At 44.5% G+C, this 22,269-nt stretch overlaps 1 protein-coding gene across 2 annotated transcripts in view; it reads left to right on the top strand.

Annotated features, from left to right (window-relative positions):
• The window catches only part of TONSL (tonsoku like, DNA repair protein), a 375,765-nt gene that overhangs the window by 161,127 nt on the left and 192,369 nt on the right, over positions 1–22,269 (top strand). The window lies entirely within an intron of this gene.

The raw sequence follows: 22,269 nt of genomic DNA, 5'->3' as shown, positions 1-22,269 counted from the left end.
TGTTCGCCCTAAGTTGGCAGGGTATGCCCAGACATGGGTCTCTGCTCACTTTGCCACTGGATTCAAGCTAGCCTGACTGATGAGTGGTGTTACCCTGAAACTGATCTCAGGATGCTTGTTTCCGGTCCAGGGAAGTCCTTGCTTGGCAGTTCGGGCTGGACATGAGGAACAAGTTCAAGACTGATTTGCATATAGGTGGGTCTGAACTGCGGTGGTGAAGTGACACAGAGAACGATGATGGATTCAACCCAGTACTGTGACTGGGGGTGAGTGTCTGAAAAGTTTCAGTGCTTCATCCATCATCTCCTTGTGTTTGGTTTGTTTGTCACTTTTTAACCGCTTTCTTTATTTTGGGCTGGGGCTTTGTCTTGATGATGATGATGACGAAATGTTCTAACCATCTTACCTCCATAGGCATTAAACTAAAATGTAGTGCTTAAAAGCATAATGCGCCAATCGGGGCTATCTGGTTACTCTAGACTGGGCCAAATCCAGAAGTTCGGGTTAATCTCGATGGAGGTCGGGACAGATACAGGGTCCTAACTTGTCCCTCTGCACAGTACCTTGTTTGCGTCATCGGCGAAGATCCAATGCGTGGAGCAGAGGAGGCACTACGTTGTGGTCAATCCTTTGGATGTAGGCGATGCGTCAGTTCTGAGTCGCGCAAAGCCGTAGGTGCGTCGAATCTGTAGGTGATGCGCTCTGCCAACACCAAAACGCTGTACTCAATCGTCGCAGCAGCTGCAATGCGTTGCCATCAAAGTAGATGCGCCAGTTCCGAGCAGCTCAACAAAGGCAATGCGCGGATCTTGGCGGTTGCAGCCTTTCCATACCGGCTTCCAAGGGCCAAGGACTGGATTGGCGCCACTTGGCAGTGCAAGACTCAGGTGGCAGAGTCCAAGTGCTGTAGATAGATTGGTTGGAAGTCTTTGATGTCTCTGAGACTTCAACAGGAGGCAAGCTCTCCGAGTCACTTTGGTTCTGGATTGGAGAGATGCAGGTCCAGTCTTTCTCACTCCCTGGCATAGAGGACAGCAGGTCAGCACAGCAGAGTAGGAGTCCAGCTGAGTGACAGTCCTTTCAGTAGCACAGCAGTCCTTCCTGACAGAGTATCTATAGGTTCAGAAGTGCACTGAAGTGGTGGTGTCAGATCTCCAGTACTTAAACCCACTTGTGCCTTTGAAGTGGGGGTAGATTTCAAAGAGATGCCTTTGAAGTGCACAGAGTCCCTGCCCTGGCTCCAGGCTCACTACAGGGGGATATGCAGCCCTTTGTGTGTGGACAGGGCACAGCCTATTCAGGTGTAATTGACGCAGTGCTCTGCTCCGCCCCCCTATCAATCCAGTTAATGGCCAATTAAGGCCCATCAAGTCACACCTAAGTTACCATTGTGTGTGGCTTTCTAGAGCAAGGCTCTCCAACGTTTTCTCTAGGGAGAGCTAGTTCTGATCAATGAAAATAGCCCCGAGCTTCTAATGACTTTGATCGTTGTTACAGTAGTGACTGCATCAAATACGACTACAATAGTGACCACACCTTGCAGGATCATATTAGTGACCACCCAGCTGTACATCATAAATTAAACTATAAGTGCCTATATATACTTTCTCTCATAGTGTTGTGGGTGTCAATATTCTGAATACCTGGATGTACTGTGATAGAACACCGACCACCCCAACATATAAGACCGAGTTACCAACCGCAATGTTGGGAAAAACGTTATCAAGTATAAAAAGCCTCCACATGACTAATTATATAACAGCCAGAGCAACAGGCGCCCACAGGCACAAAAGAAATAACTATAAATCTCCCAAACACACATGAATTATTATTCAAAGAGCAGCTTTAAATTTAAATGTGTTTTGGATTTGATTCATTTTTATTTTAAATCGGCATACCTCGCTCTCAAATTGTACAAATTTCTATCAAATATACCCTTTTCATTTGAAGCAAAAACTCTCCAAGAGTATCTTGTGTTTTTCACACACTGTATGACTGATGAGAGTGGAGCTTGCAAAATCAGAAATCTCCATGTGACTTAGAGGACACAGGTGACTCTATTTCAAGTCCTGCAGGTTGTAACAGTGTGCAGTCTGGAGTTGTATACTGCTGCCTTCTTCAATGTGGCTAGGGTAGTAGGAGGCTGGCTTCCGATGGTAATGGTGAGCATTTGCAAGCATGATAAAGAAGGAAAGGTTACTCACCTGTAACACTAGTTTTCTACTGTGAGTATCTTCTTTAAATTAATAAACACTGCCCATGAGCAAATGTAAGGAAAGTTTTTGCATAGGAATACTGAACTGTTGCTTGAAGGTAGCTCGGGTCCTTTGTATTCCCAGCATGCATCACAATGACAGTTGGGCCCGTATTTAATTTTGCCATGTACTGAGGCCGAAAATCCACACTACTGTTTCACTGTCTGTGGCTCTATGTGGGAGGAAAGAGGATGAATTTAATGTCGACCTATTAAGGTGAACTGGTGTTCGAGTCAGTAATCATTTCTTCTCCATAATGGGGCCTTCTTTAATATTCTTGAACACAAACTAGTGTGGCAAACTCGAGAGAGCTGAAGAGCCGCAGGAGTACAATACCAACATAAAACATCTGCAAAACTTGAACCAAGAAATCAAGGCATTCTAATGCCAGCCTTGAATCCAAGACAGATGAGGACAATCTGCCTGCTTGCTGGACAGATTCCTTCTGGCTCTTCTGGTTGTAGTGGTGTACTGCCTCAATCACGGTGTAGGCAATCCTTGACTGGAGTTTACAAAACAAGTAAAAGTATATAAGATGGGCACTACACCAGATAATATCCCAGTGTACCAGTGTACTAGACAATAAATGTAACGCACTGATGCATCTTAAAGTGTACCACCATTTATAAATTCACTGCTTTCCAGAGAAGAGCATAAGACAGAGTTTAATGTGCATTATTTTATTATCAAAGTTCAATTATTGTCACTTTGAAACAGTAACATATATCCAATCCAAAAGAAAATGCAGTCAACACCTGTTTCGCGGCAGTGTTGCATATTCAAGGTTCTATAATGAGCACATATATTTCGAAACATCTGATTATCAGTGCCTTGATGTATGTAAGTACACTGGCAGCTTGTGGCAGGAGGCCCTTTGGAGTGTTCTTGTTAGCGGTATACATATATCTGGACCCTAGGATATGCAAACATTAGAACTATACAAAGATCTGGAACCCAGGATATGCAAACATTAGTACTATAGAAACATCTGGAGCCCGGGATATGCAAACATTAGAACTATATATACATCTGGACCATAGGATATGCAAACATTAGAACTATACAAAGATCTGGAACCCGGGAAATGCATACATTAGAACTATACAAACATCTGGAATCCAGGCTATGCAAATATTAGAACTATATATACATCTAGAACCCGGGATATGCAAACATTAGAACTATACAAAGATCTGGAACCCGGGATATGCAAACATTAGAACTATACAAAGATCTGGAGCCCGGGATATGCAAACATTAGAACTATACAAACATCTGGAACCCGGACTATGCAAACATTAGAACTATTCAAAGATCTGGAACCCGGGAAATGCATACATTAGAACTATACAAACATCTGGAACCCGGGATATGCAAACATTAGAACTATACAAAGATCTGGAACCCGGGAAATGCATACATTAGAACTATACAAACATCTGGAACCCGGGAAATGCAAACATTAGAACTATACAAAGATATGGAACCCGGGAAATAAAACATTAGAACTACACAAAGATCTGGAGCCCGGGATATGCAAACATAGAACTATATATACAACTGGAACCCGGGATATGCAAACATTAAAACTATACAAAGATCTGGAACCCGGAAAATGCATACATTAGAACTATACAAACATCTGGAACCCGGGCTATGCAAACATTAGAACTATATATACATCTGGAACCCGGGATATGCAAACATTAGAACTATTCAAAGATCTGGAACCCGGGCTATGCAAACATTAGAACTATACAAAGATCTGGAACCCGGACTATGCAAACATTAGAACTATATATACATCTGGAACCCGGGATATGCAAACATTAGAACTATACAAAGATCTGGAGCCCGGGATATGCAAACATTAGAACTAGATCTGGAGCCCGGGATATGCAAACATTAGAACTATACAAAGATCTGGAACCCGGGCTATGCAAACATTAGAACTATATATACGTCTGGAGCCCGGGCTATGCAAACATTAGAACTATACAAAGATCTGGAGCCCGGGCTATGCAAACATTCGAACTATACAAAGATATGGAACCCAGGATATGCAAACATTAGAACTATACAAACATCTGGAACCCAGGATATGCAAACATTAGAACTATATATACATCTGGAACCCGGGATATGCAAACATTAGAACTATACAAAGATCTGGAACCCGGGAAATGCAAACATTAGAACTATACAAAGATATGGAACCCGGGAAATGCAAACATTAGAACTATACAAAGATCTGGAACCCGGGAAATGCATACATTAGAACTATACAAACATCTGGAATCCAGGCTATGCAAACATTAGAACTATATATACATCTAGAACCCGGGATATGCAAACATTAGAACTATACAAAGATCTGGAACCCGGGTTATGCAAACATTAGAACTATACAAAGATCTGGAGCCCGGGATATGCAAACATTAGAACTATACAAACATCTGGAACCCGGACTATGCAAACATTAGAACTATTCAAAGATCTGGAACCCGGGAAATGCATACATTAGAACTATACAAACATCTGGAACCCGGGATATGCAAACATTAGAACTATACAAAGATCTGGAACCCGGGAAATGCATACATTAGAACTATACAAACATCTGGAACCCGGGAAATGCAAACATTAGAACTATACAAAGATATGGAACCCGGGAAATAAAACATTAGAACTACACAAAGATCTGGAGCCCGGGATATGCAAACATTAGAACTATATATACAACTGGAACCCGGGATATGCAAACATTAAAACTATACAAAGATCTGGAACCCGGAAAATGCATACATTAGAACTATACAAACATCTGGAACCCGGGCTATGCAAACATTAGAACTATATATACATCTGGAACCCGGGATATGCAAACATTAGAACTATTCAAAGATCTGGAACCCGGGCTATGCAAACATTAGAACTATACAAAGATCTGGAACCCGGACTATGCAAACATTAGAACTATATATACATCTGGAACCCGGGATATGCAAACATTAGAACTATACAAAGATCTGGAGCCCGGGATATGCAAACATTAGAACTAGATCTGGAGCCCGGGATATGCAAACATTAGAACTATACAAAGATCTGGAACCCGGGCTATGCAAACATTAGAACTATATATACGTCTGGAGCCCGGGCTATGCAAACATTAGAACTATACAAAGATCTGGAGCCCGGGCTATGCAAACATTCGAACTATACAAAGATATGGAACCCAGGATATGCAAACATTAGAACTATACAAACATCTGGAACCCAGGATATGCAAACATTAGAACTATATATATACATCCTGGAACCCGGGATATGCAAACATTAGAACTATACAAAGATCTGGAACCCGGGAAATGCAAACATTAGAACTATACGAAGATATGGAGCCCGGGATATGCAAACATTAGAACTATACAAAGATCTGGAACCCGGAAAATGCATACATTAGAACTATACAAACATCTGGAACCCGGGCTATGCAAACATTAGAACTATATATACATCTGGAACCCGGGATATGCAAACATTAGAACTATACAAAGATCTGGAACCCGGGCTATGGAAACATTAGAACTATAGAAACATCTGGAGCCCAGGCTATGCAAACATTAGAACTATATAAAGATCTGGAACCCGGGCTATGCAAACATTAGAACTATATATACATCTGGAGCCCGGGATATGCAAACATTAGAACTATACAAAGATCTGGAACCCGGGAAATGCATACATTAGAACTATATATACATCTGGAACCCGGGATATGCAAACATTCAAATTATACAAAGATCTGGAACCCGGGAAATGCATACATTAGAACTATACAAACATCTGGAACCCGGGTTATGCAAACATTAGGCCTATATATACATCTAGAGCCCGGGCTATGCAAACATTAGAACTATACAAAGATCTGGAGCCCGGGATATGCAAACATTAGAACTATACAAAGATCTGGAACCCGGGCTATGCAAACATTAGAACTGTATATACATCTGGAGCCCGGGCTATGCAAACATTAGAACTATACAAAGATCTGGAGCCCGGGATATGCAAACATTAGAACACAAAGATCTGGAGCCCGGGCTATGCAAACATTAGAACTATACAAAGATCTGCAGCCCGGGATATGCAAACATTAGAACTATACAGAGATATGGAACCCAGGATATGCAAACATTAGAACTATACAAACATCTGGAACCCAGGATATGCAAACATTAGAACTATATATACATCTGGAGCCCGGGATGTGCAAACATTAGAACTATACACACATCTGGAACCCAAGATATGCAAACATTGGAACTATACACACATCTGGAACCCGGGATATGCAAACATTAGAACTATACAAACATTTGGAGCCCGGGATATGCAAACATTAGATCTATATATACATCTGGAACCCGGATATGCAAACATTAGAACTATACACACATCTGGAACCCAAGATATGCAAACATTGGAACTATACACACATCTGGAACCCGGGATATGCAAACATTAGAACTATACAAACATTTGGAGCCCGGGATATGCAAACATTAGAACTATATATACATCTGGAACCCGGGATATGCAAACATTAGAACTATTCAAACATATGGAACCCAGGATATGCAAACATTAGAACTATACAAACATCTGGAACCCGGGATATGCAAACATTAGAACTATGCAAACATCTGGAACCCGGGATATGCAAACAACTGGAACCCGGGTAATGCAAACATTAGAATTATACAAACATCTGGAACACGGGGTATACAAACAGAACTATACATACATCTGGAACCCAGGATATGAGAGATCAGTAACCGAACTTGCAGAGTTTCCTCAAAGCCTCTTTCATAGAAAGGGTTTCCTTAGGACTATACCTTTTGTCTCTAAGCCCTCAATTCTGAACGACCAACTTACACTGACCTCTACCAAATCAGTGATTGTAACCTACGGAAGAACTGCAGCCTACAACCATCAGGCCGCAGGACCTGGCCCACCACAAGCTGAAGTAAGAAACTACGGAATGATCCTGAACTTAAGCTTTTCGAGACAATGCAACTTGTTTCACTCATCTGCTCTCATTTAGGTTTTTCACAGAAGCTGCTGGCTACAACTGCACTCCTACATCTCACCAGCTACCCAGGGCATGACATTCTGTCGTCAGAAAACTCTGTGTTGCTCAAAGGACCATCCACAGCAAGGACCCTTTGTATCCAAGTACGTTACTCACAGCAAACATCTCTTTCATGTAGGCTAGTAAATCAGCTGATATTCCCTCCAACAAGGCACGCGACTATGGAACCTCGTTCTCCATATAGTCTGTACATCTACTTCCAGCAAAGATTAGAAACATTCAAGACTTCCTGGAATGATGACGGGATTCACCAAGCCACAGAAGGAACCCCTTCCCATCACACAGAGGACATGGATGCCAACACTTGAACCGGAACTAAACCTCTCTCAAAGATGGAAGACACAACCCTAATCACTCTCCTTCATTACACCCCATGCTTAGGTGCAGCCATATGGTACAAGCTGCTTCTGCCAATCACGCACAACACCAAAACACTCCACACACAGACCGTACTGCAGTCTCTCATCCTTCTAAGTATGCACACCATTGCCTTTCATGGTTACACCCCCTCACTCATTTTCACTCCTCTGAGGTGTAGTGAACAGCACAACTGTGTTCATCATGTATAGCAACATAACATTCCCATAGAAGCCAGTCTATGAGCCTACATAATTTCAACCAAGTACACCAATGGAGGTGTGTGCTACGTGTTCGCAATCTGCTTCAGCATTTGCTCAACTACAATACAAAGCAGGACAATACAACATAATATATGTACCTGGCATGGCGAAGGCAAAGGACCTTTACTGAGTTGAACTGGTATACACTCTCTCCATAAGGAGTATACGTTAAACCTGCCACTGCAACCACCATCAGCATCCTTGACTGAAACAGAAATCTGATAGCCACTCTCATTAACAAACAGGGTACCTTTGGGGTATTCCCAGTAGACCAGAGCCCGACTCTGTCAACCAAAATAAAACCACATGGTGCACCCTAAGTGGGCTTGTGTGATAATCGCAAACAAATACAATTTGAATTTAAGCATACCAGGCCTAACTATGTTGGGGTTGGTGGTGGAAATGACCCTTTGTGTAGGGTCATGTCCAAACGTTTTTCCTTCTTCCTCCCCTTGTTGCTAAATTTGTTTTTGCTGGCTTAAGGTCTCTGGGCACTTTACCACTGCCAACCAGTGCTAAAGTGCATATGCTCTCTGCTTAAAATATGGTAACATTGGCTTATCCACAATTGACACATTTAAGTCTCTAGTAAAGTGCACTACATGTGCCCAGGGCTTGTAAATTAAATGCCACTAGTGGGCCTGTAGCACTGATTGTGCCACCCACTTAAGTAGCCCTTTAAACAGGTCACAGGCCTGTCATGGCAGAGCCTGTTTCTGCAGTTTTAAACTGCCATGTTGACCCGGCAAGTTAACCCTATTGCCAAGCCCCAACGTTCTTTTTTTAATGCACATAAGTCACCCCTAAGGTAGGCCCTGGACAGCCCAAGGCAAGGGCAGGGTACAGTGTATTTGAAAAGTACGGCATATACGTCTAGTAGTGAAAAACTCTTGAATCCGTTATTCACTACTGCAAGGCCAGTCTCTCCCATAGGATAACATTGGGATTACCTTATTACATTTTATAAGTGTAATTTCCAATTGGTAAGAGATTGGACCCCCAAGTTTAGTGTCTCTGGAATCACAATTTAAAATCCCTACTTATGGTGAAGTCGGATTTTAAATTGTAATACTAAAAATGCAACTTTTAGAAAGTTTTTAGTCACAAAAGGGCAAACCTTGATTACCTTGAGATCGTGGGTAAATGTAGTCCAACAGGTAAGAGTACCAACAAGGGATTTATTTAGACACATACATTTACACATAAATTCATAAATCATTCAGTATGCGATAACTTGACATCGCAACTTAATTGAAGGTTCTTTACAGGTGAATTAGAGAGAACAAAATCTCAAAAGCAGGTGTATATTCATAGCTTTTATATTGAGAGAAATCTTCATATTTACAGTAACGGGTAGAAAATGTAGATCTCCTAACACATTGACAACGGTCATTTGATAAACTGTGTATGGTTTTGTATGCATATCACAATTTAACGTCCACTTCCTATATACATAAATTGAGCTTGTTGAACACAAGATACTAGGCTCTAGTTAGCATTTTTAACAATGACTAGAGAGGAAGTTGGATTGCAGGCACTTCATGGCATCAAAGTGCTCTCCTTTTTACTGACGTGTGACCTCAGAAGATAACCCTCCCTCTGCCCACCTCCTACCTCCTGCACTAACAGCTCAGCATCAAAGGCTCCGGTGTTTGTTGGGGAGGGGGAGTGATTGCGAGATTCGTGCTAGCGCCTGTCTTTAAACTAAAAATAAATGGCATTTTTCAACAGTAATCATATCCCGGGTATCTCAGCACCCGCGAAACCGAAGTACAAATTACCAACCTCAAGTATTCTCATGTCATTGACCTCAGAAGGATAAAAGGCAGAGTCTGCTTTGCACCATTCAGGTTACAAATGGCTACAGTAGGCGCGCACATTTCCCTTGAGCTATAACTCCTGAGGGTGTGCTTGAGGGGCGGGGGTCGCCTGGGAGCTCATAGCGCCTACCGAAATTCGTTTTGTTTTTTCAGTGTGCTTTGTTCCATGGGCTTACCTAGAGCATGAGGATAAGTCTTTCGGTCCAGAATACGCCTAGTTGTGAGCCCCCCACCCGTCCCCCTCCACACACCCACCTACACACGTAAACACACATATCGACAGGGAAACTGATTGCTTTCCATTTTAAAAGATGAGTAAACAAGAATTACAAAGTGGACTTTCGCTTGGAGGTATTAATGCATTACACAAAAGAAGTCCAGCATTACATTACACAAAGGATCCAGCTTTCATGTGCTAACGCATGCAAAACAAGTAGATGGTAACCTGACCCACGAGGAATGCAGCTGCCACCCTGCGTGCCGCTGCTCGCTCCCGCAGGCAAAACGCCGTGGAAGTGAACATTACAAAAGAGGTGGGACATGCACCCGCCTTTAGCCATTTGCGTGCTTTCATTATTGAAAGACACACGCAAAAGCCAACCCAATGTGTCGGGGGAGTCAGACCCACACAGAGCAGTTACAAGAAGCCTCGCAGCGCATGCGCACTGCACTAGGCTTGACCTAAAAAGTATTGTGATCAACCTAAGCATTATTGAATTCACGATTTCTGTGGCCTCATACGCCTGACCTCATTGTGGCATTGCCTAAATCCAAAGGGTTGACGATGACGCATCACCTCCTCTGCTCCACGCATCGGATCTTCGGCGATGACGCGCACACGGTACTGTGCTACAGGGCAAGGTTGGTCCCCATATCTGACCTGCACTCCATCACTGTCGACCGGAACTTTTGGCTTTGACCCAGTCTAGCACGACCAGATAGTCCCAGTTGGTGCTTTATGCTTTTAAGCACTGCATTTCAGTTTAATCTTTAAAAAGTCATAACTCTGGTTACACTTATTGGATTTCTGTCATTTTGGGCTTGTCTTGTACAATAAATTAAGCTCTATGTTTCTAACTAGGTATGGTAACGTTTTGTGTAGTGTTTTCACAGTTTTACTGTTCGAAGTGTTGCACAAGTACTTTACACATTGCCACTTAAGTTAACCCTGACTGCTCTGTGCCAAGCTACCAGAGGGTGAGCACAAGTTAATTCAGTTTGTTTATCTGACTGCATACCTCTGCCAACCAGAAACCCAACTTCTAACAAAGGGTGTCAGAGGTGAGGATAGGACTTGTGTTTGTGCAGTGCCATACAGTAATTTGGTGTACACTACCAATCCCTACCAAAGACCAATTTGAACTAGTTTCAATTCTCTCTGTCATTTTTATTTTTTTCCTTAAATCATGTCTCTGACTAGAGGTTCTATATCTGCACCTGCAAACACGGACTCTGAGTTGGCCAACTTAGAGGCTTATACTGTGGCCCAGCTCAAGGATTTCTGCAACGGTATTTGGTGTCCTGCAAAGAGCTCCACCAGGAAGGTGGAGCTGCAAAAGGTGCAGAGAGCCTGGGCAGAAGCCTGTGCTGCTTTGAATGTACCCCCAGAGGAGGATGAGGACGAAGAACTGCACCAAGACTCACAAGAGTGTCTGGGACTGCTACCTTTAGAGGAGGGGGGCAACATCCTAAAATAATTAGTGATTTTACCCTCGCCAGGGAGCAGTATGTCACCCAGAAGCCTGTCCCCAGAGACAGTAGAGAACAGGAGGGAGGAAAGATATCTCAAGTTGGTGCTTGCCAAATTAAAATTGGAGAAAGCCTTAGAGGAGAAAAGAATGGCCATGGAGGAGGAGAAGAAGAAATTGGCCATAGAGGGAAAAAAATGTTAACTCATGAACGGAGTCTGAAAGAGTTGAACGTTAAGTCCAGGCAGGCTGATGGTGGCAGCTTTTCTTCACATTCCCAAGGGCCTGGTGCCTGACTTGTGGTGGGAGATGACAAGCTAGCTGGTTTGAGGCTTATGAGATTCTTTGCAGATGCATAAGATCCCGTAATGGAACTGGGGGGGGGGGGGGTAGTTTAGTCGGTGGAGGCACATCCCTTGTGAGGGGAGGGACACCCTACTGGCCCTGGATGTTGGTGACAGGATATGGTATCAAGCCCTTATCAGAAAATACGGCTTGAGAGGTATAGGCAGAGGTTCAGGGACAGTCCGAAACTATCCTTACAGACCTTGGTGGATTGTGTGGATTCCTATTGCAAGACTAGATGGTTGGGTGAAGGGCAGTAAAGTCGAGGAATATCAGGGTCTGCATAGTTTGATTGCAAAAGAATACATATTCAGTCTTTGTTTCCCAGCTGCGCCAACACCTGGTTGATAGTAAGCTCACTGTTCCCACAGAGCTTGCTAAGGAGGCGGACCTCTAGATCAGCATCAGAATCCAACAGAAGGTAACTTGAAGTGACCCCAAGAAGGGTGGTTCAGTCTCCCCCCAGCAGAGTGAGGAGGAGGTCAAGGGACCAGGGTAAGGGGGAGGAGGAAAGGGTCCCCATGCCCCTTCTGAGAAACAGGAAGACGGTTCTGGTGGACGGCAGCCTAGGGTGCCCCATTTGCAACCCCGCTGCTTTGATTGTTCCCAGCTAAGACACAAGCAGGGGCACTTTGTCTGTCCTAAGAAACCACCCACTGGTAGTACGTCTACAGTGGTGGCCAATGTGACCAGGGGCAGGTCCTAACCATGCCATGATCTCCCTTAGTTCGGAGGTGGACTCAGAGGGTCAGTTGGTGATCCCTGAGGGTGGTAGTAGTGACTTACACTATATAAAGGTAAATGGGCCCCCAGTCACTCCTTCGAGGGACCCTGGGGCAAGCCAGATCATGATTGTGGAAAGGCTAGTTTCCCCAGAACAGTATACCGGTCAGGTGTGTAGGGCGATGTAGACCTGGGGAGAGGTCTTTGTCCGCCCCATGGCCCTGGTATCCCTGGAGTGTGGTGGTAGAGGTGACCCAGAAGAGGGTCAAAGTTAGTCCCCAGATGCCCATAGACTCCATGCTGCTGAATGAGCTGCCCCCGGTGTCAGTGAAACTGGGAGGGGCAACCACCCAGGGCACCATGACTGTTCAGTTTTCTGGCGATACCACTCCGAAGCAGAGGATACAGGACTCCAGATGAAGGGACGGGGTGAGGGAGAACTCACCCCTATCAACTGTTTAGCCTCAGGGTACAGAGCCTGGGTTAAAGGACCAGTTTCAGGATACTTCCCCATAGCTGGTGGGAGGTAGAGTGGAAAAGGTTTCAAGGCACCTGGAACTACTGCCCCCCCTCTGAGAAACCACAGAGGTGAGAGAAACATGGACGACCTGGGGCCTGGCCTTGGACACTGACGGCTATCAGTGGCATCTGCTGGATGTTGTTCTTGTGAACAGAGCTTTCCCTGGGTTGGGGGCAAAAGTCAGTCCCAAGGGGTGGACTGAGCCACAGCACTTTGTTGGCCGTGGTGGTACTTGCTGGCTACTGGGATGCATCTGTGAGCAAAGTAAGGTTAGGTGCTGCACAGATGGGATCCACAGATGTGAAGGATACCCTATAGGTCAGTTCAGTGGCTCAGGAGAGTATAGACAGAGGGTACCAACTGAGTTCAGTGAGGTGTAAAACGGGCAAGTGCCCCTGCAGTAGTGGACCATGGTCTACATTCTATCGCCTAAGCAGGAATGTACATTATGGTATTGATTAATCTATCCTGGCTGGAGGGGGCAGAAGGGAGGGTTGGAAATAGCCCTTTCTGCCTAGTCACCCCCAGATGTTTTACCTTTCTCCTCCCCTTTTTTCTGGATTTGTTTTTGTTGGCTTTAGGACTCTGGGCACTTTACATTAGAACTATACAAACATCTGGAACCCGGGCTATGCAAACATTAGAACTATATATACATCTGGAACCCGGGATATGCAAACATTAGAACTATACAAAGATCTGGAACCCGGGCTATGGAAACATTAGAACTATAGAAACATCTGGAGCCCAGGCTATGCAAACATTAGAACTATATAAAGATCTGGAACCCGGGCTATGCAAACATTAGAACTATATATACATCTGGAGCCCGGGATATGCAAACATTAGAACTATACAAAGATCTGGAACCCGGGAAATGCATACATTAGAACTATATATACATCTGGAACCCGGGATATGCAAACATTCAAATTATACAAAGATCTGGAACCCGGGAAATGCATACATTAGAACTATACAAACATCTGGAACCCGGGTTATGCAAACATTAGGCCTATATATACATCTAGAGCCCGGGCTATGCAAACATTAGAACTATACAAAGATCTGGAGCCCGGGATATGCAAACATTAGAACTATACAAAGATCTGGAACCCGGGCTATGCAAACATTAGAACTGTATATACATCTGGAGCCCGGGCTATGCAAACATTAGAACTATACAAAGATCTGGAGCCCGGGATATGCAAACATTAGAACACAAAGATCTGGAGCCCGGGCTATGCAAACATTAGAACTATACAAAGATCTGCAGCCCGGGATATGCAAACATTAGAACTATACAGAGATATGGAACCCAGGATATGCAAACATTAGAACTATACAAACATCTGGAACCCAGGATATGCAAACATTAGAACTATATATACATCTGGAGCCCGGGATGTGCAAACATTAGAACTATACACACATCTGGAACCCAAGATATGCAAACATTGGAACTATACACACATCTGGAACCCGGGATATGCAAACATTAGAACATTAGAACTATACAAACATTTGGAGCCCGGGATATGCAAACATTAGATCTATATATACATCTGGAACCCGGATATGCAAACATTAGAACTATACACACATCTGGAACCCAAGATATGCAAACATTGGAACTATACACACATCTGGAACCCGGGATATGCAAACATTAGAACTATACAAACATTTGGAGCCCGGGATATGCAAACATTAGAACTATATATACATCTGGAACCCGGGATATGCAAACATTAGAACTATTCAAACATATGGAACCCAGGATATGCAAACATTAGAACTATACAAACATCTGGAACCCGGGATATGCAAACATTAGAACTATGCAAACATCTGGAACCCGGGATATGCAAACAACTGGAACCCGGGTAATGCAAACATTAGAATTATACAAACATCTGGAACACGGGGTATACAAACAGAACTATACATACATCTGGAACCCAGGATATGAGAGATCAGTAACCGAACTTGCAGAGTTTCCTCAAAGCCTCTTTCATAGAAAGGGTTTCCTTAGGACTATACCTTTTGTCTCTAAGCCCTCAATTCTGAACGACCAACTTACACTGACCTCTACCAAATCAGTGATTGTAACCTACGGAAGAACTGCAGCCTACAACCATCAGGCCGCAGGACCTGGCCCACCACAAGCTGAAGTAAGAAACTACGGAATGATCCTGAACTTAAGCTTTTCGAGACAATGCAACTTGTTTCACTCATCTGCTCTCATTTAGGTTTTTCACAGAAGCTGCTGGCTACAACTGCACTCCTACATCTCACCAGCTACCCAGGGCATGACATTCTGTCGTCAGAAAACTCTGTGTTGCTCAAAGGACCATCCACAGCAAGGACCCTTTGTATCCAAGTACGTTACTCACAGCAAACATCTCTTTCATGTAGGCTAGTAAATCAGCTGATATTCCCTCCAACAAGGCACGCGACTATGGAACCTCGTTCTCCATATAGTCTGTACATCTACTTCCAGCAAAGATTAGAAACATTCAAGACTTCCTGGAATGATGACGGGATTCACCAAGCCACAGAAGGAACCCCTTCCCATCACACAGAGGACATGGATGCCAACACTTGAACCGGAACTAAACCTCTCTCAAAGATGGAAGACACAACCCTAATCACTCTCCTTCATTACACCCCATGCTTAGGTGCAGCCATATGGTACAAGCTGCTTCTGCCAATCACGCACAACACCAAAACACTCCACACACAGACCGTACTGCAGTCTCTCATCCTTCTAAGTATGCACACCATTGCCTTTCATGGTTACACCCCCTCACTCATTTTCACTCCTCTGAGGTGTAGTGAACAGCACAACTGTGTTCATCATGTATAGCAACATAACATTCCCATAGAAGCCAGTCTATGAGCCTACATAATTTCAACCAAGTACACCAATGGAGGTGTGTGCTACGTGTTCGCAATCTGCTTCAGCATTTGCTCAACTACAATACAAAGCAGGACAATACAACATAATATATGTACCTGGCATGGCGAAGGCAAAGGACCTTTACTGAGTTGAACTGGTATACACTCTCTCCATAAGGAGTATACGTTAAACCTGCCACTGCAACCACCATCAGCATCCTTGACTGAAACAGAAATCTGATAGCCACTCTCATTAACAAACAGGCTACCTTTGGGGTATTCCCAGTAGACCAGAGCCCGACTCTGTCAACCAAAATAAAACCACATGGTGCACCCTAAGTGGGCTTGTGTGATAATCGCAAACAAATACAATTTGAATTTAAGCATACCAGGCCTAACTATGTTGGGGTTGGTGGTGGAAATGACCCTTTGTGTAGGGTCATGTCCAAACGTTTTTCCTTCTTCCTCCCCTTGTTGCTAAATTCGTTTTTGCTGGCTTAAGGTCTCTGGGCACTTTACCACTGCCAACCAGTGCTAAAGTGCATATGCTCTCTGCTTAAAATATGGTAACATTGGCTTATCCACAATTGACACATTTAAGTCTCTAGTAAAGTGCACTACATGTGCCCAGGGCTTGTAAATTAAATGCCACTAGTGGGCCTGTAGCACTGATTGTGCCACCCACTTAAGTAGCCCTTTAAACAGGTCACAGGCCTGTCATGGCAGAGCCTGTTTCTGCAGTTTTAAACTGCCATGTTGACCCGGCAAGTTAACCCTATTGCCAAGCCCCAACGTTCTTTTTTTAATGCACATAAGTCACCCCTAAGGTAGGCCCTGGACAGCCCAAGGCAAGGGCAGGGTACAGTGTATTTGAAAAGTACGGCATATACGTCTAGTAGTGAAAAACTCTTGAATCCGTTATTCACTACTGCAAGGCCAGTCTCTCCCATAGGATAACATTGGGATTACCTTATTACATTTTATAAGTGTAATTTCCAATTGGTAAGAGATTGGACCCCCAAGTTTAGTGTCTCTGGAATCACAATTTAAAATCCCTACTTATGGTGAAGTCGGATTTTAAATTGTAATACTAAAAATGCAACTTTTAGAAAGTTTTTAGTCACAAAAGGGCAAACCTTGATTACCTTGAGATCGTGGGTAAATGTAGTCCAACAGGTAAGAGTACCAACAAGGGATTTATTTAGACACATACATTTACACATAAATTCATAAATCATTCAGTATGCGATAACTTGACATCGCAACTTAATTGAAGGTTCTTTACAGGTGAATTAGAGAGAACAAAATCTCAAAAGCAGGTGTATATTCATAGCTTTTATATTGAGAGAAATCTTCATATTTACAGTAACGGGTAGAAAATGTAGATCTCCTAACACATTGACAACGGTCATTTGATAAACTGTGTATGGTTTTGTATGCATATCACAATTTAACGTCCACTTCCTATATACATAAATTGAGCTTGTTGAACACAAGATACTAGGCTCTAGTTAGCATTTTTAACAATGACTAGAGAGGAAGTTGGATTGCAGGCACTTCATGGCATCAAAGTGCTCTCCTTTTTACTGACGTGTGACCTCAGAAGATAACCCTCCCTCTGCCCACCTCCTACCTCCTGCACTAACAGCTCAGCATCAAAGGCTCCGGTGTTTGTTGGGGAGGGGGAGTGATTGCGAGATTCGTGCTAGCGCCTGTCTTTAAACTAAAAATAAATGGCATTTTTCAACAGTAATCATATCCCGGGTATCTCAGCACCCGCGAAACCGAAGTACAAATTACCAACCTCAAGTATTCTCATGTCATTGACCTCAGAAGGATAAAAGGCAGAGTCTGCTTTGCACCATTCAGGTTACAAATGGCTACAGTAGGCGCGCACATTTCCCTTGAGCTATAACTCCTGAGGGTGTGCTTGAGGGGCGGGGGTCGCCTGGGAGCTCATAGCGCCTACCGAAATTCGTTTTGTTTTTTCAGTGTGCTTTGTTCCATGGGCTTACCTAGAGCATGAGGATAAGTCTTTCGGTCCAGAATACGCCTAGTTGTGAGCCCCCCACCCGTCCCCCTCCACACACCCACCTACACACGTAAACACACATATCAACAGGGAAACTGATTGCTTTCCATTTTAAAAGATGAGTAAACAAGAATTACAAAGTGGACTTTCGCTTGGAGGTATTAATGCATTACACAAAAGAAGTCCAGCATTACATTACACAAAGGATCCAGCTTTCATGTGCTAACGCATGCAAAACAAGTAGATGGTAACCTGACCCACGAGGAATGCAGCTGCCACCCTGCGTGCCGCTGCTCGCTCCCGCAGGCAAAACGCCGTGGAAGTGAACATTACAAAAGAGGTGGGACATGCACCCGCCTTTAGCCATTTGCGTGCTTTCATTATTGAAAGACACACGCAAAAGCCAACCCAATGTGTCGGGGGAGTCAGACCCACACAGAGCAGTTACAAGAAGCCTCGCAGCGCATGCGCACTGCACTAGGCTTGACCTAAAAAGTATTGTGATCAACCTAAGCATTATTGAATTCACGATTTCTGTGGCCTCATACGCCTGACCTCATTGTGGCATTGCCTAAATCCAAAGGGTTGACGATGACGCATCACCTCCTCTGCTCCACGCATCGGATCTTCGGCGATGACGCGCACACGGTACTGTGCTACAGGGCAAGGTTGGTCCCCATATCTGACCTGCACTCCATCACTGTCGACCGGAACTTTTGGCTTTGACCCAGTCTAGCACGACCAGATAGTCCCAGTTGGTGCTTTATGCTTTTAAGCACTGCATTTCAGTTTAATCTTTAAAAAGTCATAACTCTGGTTACACTTATTGGATTTCTGTCATTTTGGGCTTGTCTTGTACAATAAATTAAGCTCTATGTTTCTAACTAGGTATGGTAACGTTTTGTGTAGTGTTTTCACAGTTTTACTGTTCGAAGTGTTGCACAAGTACTTTACACATTGCCACTTAAGTTAACCCTGACTGCTCTGTGCCAAGCTACCAGAGGGTGAGCACAAGTTAATTCAGTTTGTTTATCTGACTGCATACCTCTGCCAACCAGAAACCCAACTTCTAACAAAGGGTGTCAGAGGTGAGGATAGGACTTGTGTTTGTGCAGTGCCATACAGTAATTTGGTGTACACTACCAATCCCTACCAAAGACCAATTTGAACTAGTTTCAATTCTCTCTGTCATTTTTATTTTTTTCCTTAAATCATGTCTCTGACTAGAGGTTCTATATCTGCACCTGCAAACACGGACTCTGAGTTGGCCAACTTAGAGGCTTATACTGTGGCCCAGCTCAAGGATTTCTGCAACGGTATTTGGTGTCCTGCAAAGAGCTCCACCAGGAAGGTGGAGCTGCAAAAGGTGCAGAGAGCCTGGGCAGAAGCCTGTGCTGCTTTGAATGTACCCCCAGAGGAGGATGAGGACGAAGAACTGCACCAAGACTCACAAGAGTGTCTGGGACTGCTACCTTTAGAGGAGGGGGGCAACATCCTAAAATAATTAGTGATTTTACCCTCGCCAGGGAGCAGTATGTCACCCAGAAGCCTGTCCCCAGAGACAGTAGAGAACAGGAGGGAGGAAAGATATCTCAAGTTGGTGCTTGCCAAATTAAAATTGGAGAAAGCCTTAGAGGAGAAAAGAATGGCCATGGAGGAGGAGAAGAAGAAATTGGCCATAGAGGGAAAAAAATGTTAACTCATGAACGGAGTCTGAAAGAGTTGAACGTTAAGTCCAGGCAGGCTGATGGTGGCAGCTTTTCTTCACATTCCCAAGGGCCTGGTGCCTGACTTGTGGTGGGAGATGACAAGCTAGCTGGTTTGAGGCTTATGAGATTCTTTGCAGATGCATAAGATCCCGTAATGGAACTGGGGGGGGGGGGGGGTAGTTTAGTCGGTGGAGGCACATCCCTTGTGAGGGGAGGGACACCCTACTGGCCCTGGATGTTGGTGACAGGATATGGTATCAAGCCCTTATCAGAAAATACGGCTTGAGAGGTATAGGCAGAGGTTCAGGGACAGTCCGAAACTATCCTTACAGACCTTGGTGGATTGTGTGGATTCCTATTGCAAGACTAGATGGTTGGGTGAAGGGCAGTAAAGTCGAGGAATATCAGGGTCTGCATAGTTTGATTGCAAAAGAATACATATTCAGTCTTTGTTTCCCAGCTGCGCCAACACCTGGTTGATAGTAAGCTCACTGTTCCCACAGAGCTTGCTAAGGAGGCGGACCTCTAGATCAGCATCAGAATCCAACAGAAGGTAACTTGAAGTGACCCCAAGAAGGGTGGTTCAGTCTCCCCCCAGCAGAGTGAGGAGGAGGTCAAGGGACCAGGGTAAGGGGGAGGAGGAAAGGGTCCCCATGCCCCTTCTGAGAAACAGGAAGACGGTTCTGGTGGACGGCAGCCTAGGGTGCCCCATTTGCAACCCCGCTGCTTTGATTGTTCCCAGCTAAGACACAAGCAGGGGCACTCTGTCTGTCCTAAGAAACCACCCACTGGTAGTACGTCTACAGTGGTGGCCAATGTGACCAGGGGCAGGTCCTAACCATGCCATGATCTCCCTTAGTTCGGAGGTGGACTCAGAGGGTCAGTTGGTGATCCCTGAGGGTGGTAGTAGTGACTTACACTATATAAAGGTAAATGGGCCCCCAGTCACTCCTTCGAGGGACCCTGGGGCAAGCCAGATCATGATTGTGGAAAGGCTAGTTTCCCCAGAACAGTATACCGGTCAGGTGTGTAGGGCGATGTAGACCTGGGGAGAGGTCTTTGTCCGCCCCATGGCCCTGGTATCCCTGGAGTGTGGTGGTAGAGGTGACCCAGAAGAGGGTCAAAGTTAGTCCCCAGATGCCCATAGACTCCATGCTGCTGAATGAGCTGCCCCCGGTGTCAGTGAAACTGGGAGGGGCAACCACCCAGGGCACCATGACTGTTCAGTTTTCTGGCGATACCACTCCGAAGCAGAGGATACAGGACTCCAGATGAAGGGACGGGGTGAGGGAGAACTCACCCCTATCAACTGTTTAGCCTCAGGGTACAGAGCCTGGGTTAAAGGACCAGTTTCAGGATACTTCCCCATAGCTGGTGGGAGGTAGAGTGGAAAAGGTTTCAAGGCACCTGGAACTACTGCCCCCCCTCTGAGAAACCACAGAGGTGAGAGAAACATGGACGACCTGGGGCCTGGCCTTGGACACTGACGGCTATCAGTGGCATCTGCTGGATGTTGTTCTTGTGAACAGAGCTTTCCCTGGGTTGGGGGCAAAAGTCAGTCCCAAGGGGTGGACTGAGCCACAGCACTTTGTTGGCCGTGGTGGTACTTGCTGGCTACTGGGATGCATCTGTGAGCAAAGTAAGGTTAGGTGCTGCACAGATGGGATCCACAGATGTGAAGGATACCCTATAGGTCAGTTCAGTGGCTCAGGAGAGTATAGACAGAGGGTACCAACTGAGTTCAGTGAGGTGTAAAACGGGCAAGTGCCCCTGCAGTAGTGGACCATGGTCTACATTCTATCGCCTAAGCAGGAATGTACATTATGGTATTGATTAATCTATCCTGGCTGGAGGGGGCAGAAGGGAGGGTTGGAAATAGCCCTTTCTGCCTAGTCACCCCCAGATGTTTTACCTTTCTCCTCCCCTTTTTTCTGGATTTGTTTTTGTTGGCTTTAGGACTCTGGGCACTTTACCGCTGCTAACCAGTGCTAAAGTGCATGGGCTCTCTGCTTAAAACATGGTAACATTGGCTTATCTACAATTGACATATTTAGGTTACTTATACGTCTCTAGTAAAGTGCACTACCTGTGCCCAGGGCCTGTACATTAAATGCTATTAGTGGGCCTGCAGGATTGATTGTGCTATCCACTTAAGTAGCCCATAAAACATTTCTCAGGCCTGCCATTGCAGAGCTTGTGTGTGCAGTTTTAAACTGCCGTGTCAACCTGGCAAGTAAACCCAGTGTATTTAAAAAGCCGGACTTATACTTTTAAATTTTACATGTCCTTGAAGTGAAAAACCTAAATTCGTTTTTCACTACAGCTAGGCCTATCTCAACCATAGGATAACATTGGGATTACCTTATTAAATGTTGTGTAATTTGCAGTTGGGAAGAGATCGGACCCCAAATTTGGTGTCTCTGGAATCACAATTTAAAATCGCAACTTAAAGTGAAATTGGATTTTAAATTACAATTCTGAAAATGCCACTTATAGAAAGTTGG

Source organism: Triturus cristatus, chromosome 5_1 (genome assembly GCF_964204655.1).
Source record: "Triturus cristatus chromosome 5_1, aTriCri1.1, whole genome shotgun sequence".
Lineage (NCBI taxonomy): Eukaryota > Metazoa > Chordata > Amphibia > Caudata > Salamandridae > Triturus > Triturus cristatus.
This window is presented reverse-complemented; position numbering and strand designations above follow the sequence as displayed.